The sequence below is a fragment of the Sinocyclocheilus rhinocerous genome, unplaced genomic scaffold (genome assembly GCF_001515625.1).
Source record: "Sinocyclocheilus rhinocerous isolate Xijiao unplaced genomic scaffold, SAMN03320098_v1.1 scaffold945, whole genome shotgun sequence".
Lineage (NCBI taxonomy): Eukaryota > Metazoa > Chordata > Actinopteri > Cypriniformes > Cyprinidae > Sinocyclocheilus > Sinocyclocheilus rhinocerous.
This window is the reverse complement of record NW_015629570.1, coordinates 1,377,067-1,381,205: the sequence shown is the minus strand read 5'-3', so window position 1 is coordinate 1,381,205 and position 4,139 is coordinate 1,377,067. Positions and strand designations below refer to the sequence as shown.

The 4,139-nt window shown below is 35.8% G+C and overlaps 1 protein-coding gene across 1 annotated transcript in view; it reads left to right on the top strand.

Moving 5' to 3' along the window:
• The window catches only part of LOC107739338 (alpha-1,6-mannosylglycoprotein 6-beta-N-acetylglucosaminyltransferase A-like), an 88,998-nt gene that overhangs the window by 27,630 nt on the left and 57,229 nt on the right, over positions 1-4,139 (top strand). The window lies entirely within an intron of this gene.

Sequence of the window (4,139 nt, the reverse complement as noted above, 5' to 3'; positions counted from 1 at the left end):
ATAAACATAACATATTTTTCTTAAATATATACATGCATGTGTGTGTATTTATATATACATAGTAAATATACACAGTACACACAGAAATGTATGAAGAAAATTTATGGAGAAATTTTATGTTATAGTATAATATTGTTTTTTTATTTTATTTTATATATGTACAAGTTGTGTATTTTTATTTGTAGAATACTTTCTGGTTTGAAATATAATATATATTTGATATTTGTATATATAATGTGTATAAAATACAAAACTAAAATATATTTATACAGTTTTTAACTTATTTTAGTGTTATATAAGCTATATATACAATTTATATTTTATATATTATGTAACATTATTTTGTATAAAGATTTTTTTCTTTTTTGAAAGTAGTAATCCTGGTGAATAATCTGCATTACAAAAAGAAAAAAAAAATCTTTAAAGGTTATTCATGATTACGTATTGCTGCCAAGGTATCTAGTCTTTACAGTGCTTTGTTATATGGAGCTGTTTGGTAGATCGCGATCTATCTAATTCGGTTGTCTACACCGTAATTAAAATGCAGCAGACTTTAATGGACAGTAAAAAAAAAAGGCAGAACACCGTATAGCTCCAAACCGGCACCGTAACTTCATTTTGACGCACGGCTAAATAAAGGCAGAACGCCGTAACTCAATTTGAGCGTTCCAAACAAAGTGAAAGAGCCGTAACTGGTGTTATACGGTGTTCTGCCTTGGTTTCTCCGGGGCTTTTCGAAGTTACGGTTGAGACGACACATTATTTTCTTGGAAAAACAACAAAATTGACTCAAGATACTTATGCACATGATAAAGGATGTCTTGAATGTCCCAAAAATATCAATAACTCATTTTCGACAAAAATCGAAGTTACCGTCTTTTGCCTTTGCAGGGCAGAATAGTCCAGCCTGGACAGAATAAGATATTTACCACAGTAATACAACATTTTCTTTTTTTTTTTGGTACATGTACAGTTATAATGCAGTGGCTTTGAATATTTACCACAGTAATACCTTGTTTTTTGGATATGTTCACAGGAAATACTGCATTTTTTTTAACAATTACCACAGTAGTATTGTTTTTTTTGTTGTTTTTTTGGCATGTACTATTGTAATATGTTGGTTTTGGACATTTACCATGGTGATACCATATTTTTACAGTGGTATTCTCAGAAGTGCCACATAAAACATGGTAATCGTTCAGTTCCATGCTTATATTAAAATACCATAGTATTACCATCTGATGCCATCACTGTAACATGGTTCGTCCTCAGTGCTTTTTTGTAAAGGTTGTATGTGTGTGGATTTCTCTGTCACCGGACTTGATGTGTGTGCGGATGTAATCATCGTCTCTGACTCACTGTGCTTAATATAGGCCAAACCCCCGTTGAGTCATGTGGGGCTTGACAGCGGCTGGATATCACTAACCCTCTCTCTCTCCGACTGCTTTTTTGACAGACCCGCTGTGATGACAGTTCTGGTGACGACCTTTTGTTTATATCTCAAACCTAGCTAAATTACTTTATAAGATGCATTAAGTTTCAAAGGCAGGTTAAAATTACAGTATGTGATGGATATGGTGTGTTATTATGGCATTAGATTGTGTAACACTCACCGTTCGTCAATGCTAACTTGATTTGCGAAGATTGTGCACAGCGTAAATAATTTAGCACTTTTTTTCCACCATTGTAAGCAGTACTTGTTACGTCAAGCATCACTATAATACCAAGGTTGCTAAAGCAACATTTGTCATTTTCATTTAGTTTAACTTGATTTACTAAAATAATTCAAACAAAACATGTAAATTAGAAAATAGACATGTAATATAATAAATAGACATTAAAAAACGAATACAAATGACGACAAAAACCTTTTAGCAACTGCTTAGCAATGTGCTAAAACCATCAAGAACACGCTAGCAGCTGCAAATCAACATGTTAAAATAAGCCCGAAGGCACCAGCAGCCGCTTAACAATATATTAAAACCACCCGAAAAACCTTTACCAACCACATAACAACATGTTAAAACCATCAAGGACACTAGCAGCTGCAAACCACTTAGAAAACCTTTAGCAACCACTTAGCAATGCGCTAAAACCATCAAGAACACGCTAGCAGATGCAAATCAACATGTTAAAATAAGCCAGAAGACGCAGGCAGCTGCTTAACAAACACATTAAAACCACCCGGAAAACCTTTAGCAACCGCTTAACATTGCATTATAACCAAGAACATGTTAGCAGATGCAAAACAACGCACTAAAATAAGCTAGAAGATGGATGCAACCACTTAACACATTAAAACCACCTGGAAAACCTTTAGCAACCACTTAACAATGTGCTAAAACCATCTAGAAGATGCTATTTTTATAGCATCGAGTTTTGCAGTGTGTTAACAAAATGTTGAAATGTCGTTTTAGGTCTCTGTTTGCTTAACAGACACGGTCAACATGCTGTAGATGTCTTTGAGAACTCAAACCAACATTTTCAATTGTAAGTCATAGTTCAGGATGACAGCAGCTCGGACCTTTACACGCAGTCCCAAGCTCTCCAAAGCACTATTATTCCCTGACGAGTGACTGAGTGGGCCTGGCAGCTAGCGAAGAAAAGCAAGAAAGGTCCTGCTTCTCAGAGCTATCAAACGACTCTTTATAGTCCGTCAACATGATGACAAATCTAAGTAATACCGTCTGAGAGGGCCGCACAAAGACTCATTGTGGTCTTCATGTTGGAACTGTAAACTGGCGAGTGTACGTGTGAACTCATCAGACAACATTCTCCTTCTGCTCGTTCTTGCTGAGTTCCTCTCAATGGGTGCATTTGATGTTTAAAGAAACAAATATTTCGAAGAAATGGAAGGGCTTTTTGTTCATAGGTCACCTGCTGTTAACCTCAAAAGTGTTTTTTTTCCCAGCAGTGTCAGAATACGTCTCTTTGTTGCAGTTTGAAAGTTGCTTCTCTCAGTTGACAACCAATATACGATTGAATTTGTCTTCTGATTGGCCCAAAGTTGTTTATTAGAAGATCTGAGAGTCTATTTGTTGAGTTTGTTTTGGAAGCAAATGACCTCAATGTTCCAGCAGCCAGTTAGCTTAGCTGTTTTTCGTAAACGCATATTGATGTTAGTCACAACAAATTGAATCTTGTAGCTAGCACAAAGAGGGATACAAAATATTGTAATTTTTTACGTAGAAATATCCACTACCTACATTTAAAGAACCTTGTTATTTTTCTGGATATTCAGCTAACTATTTGCTTTGTTTATATTGTCTTCATTATTGTTTTTAAATGTGAGCGCTGTCCTTTTTCTTGTTTAGGATTCTCATTGTTTTCTCAATTAGATTTCATCAGAATTGAATTAGCATCTAACATTTGCGCCAATAAATTCGTCCATTTAAAACACAAGTCATAAAAAATCGTATGGTAGAAAATGTTATTTTCAATGCAGAAAGATCAACGTAAGCTAGCTACACTTTGTTTGTTGTTGAGTTCTTGGACCTTGTTGTTTTTTCAATCTGACCATAAAGTATTTTTCCAAGTTCATTGCCATCATTTTTAACAATGATAAATTAACGTTAATAATAGGGATGCACCGAATGTTCGGCAACCGAAATGATTCAGCCGAAAAAAAAACTAACTTTCGTGTTCAGCCGAATAAGCGAAAAGACTGAAAAAATTGTACCGAACTGACGTGACGCAATCAAATAGAGGCGCGCTCTAATGCAGCAACAAGGCGGCAGTGTGGAAACATTTAAAGCTGTCCGAGAAAGACGCAAAAAATCATTACAAGCACCGACAGCGAGAGACTGTTTAGTACTGCATGCATCGCATGTCTTCGATGAGAAGAGGAAGGGTGGTTGTTGCTGGTTACTGTATGATGTTTGAAATCGCGAAATGCCCTTAAACAATTAAATAAACTGCAGAATGTTATGCTTTCTAATACACGCACGAATTGCATGTATTCAAACAGCGCTGCACAACCTCGCGGCGGCAGGGTTCAAAGTCCAAAGCGCGAGGAAAATCTGCACTGAAACAGTGTTACTCGTCAGCTGCTCAGTAACATTTTTATGAATTTTTACAAGGCATGTGACAATGCGATACGTGCAACAAACGTCTTCCCAAATTCGTAATGAGAATCATTT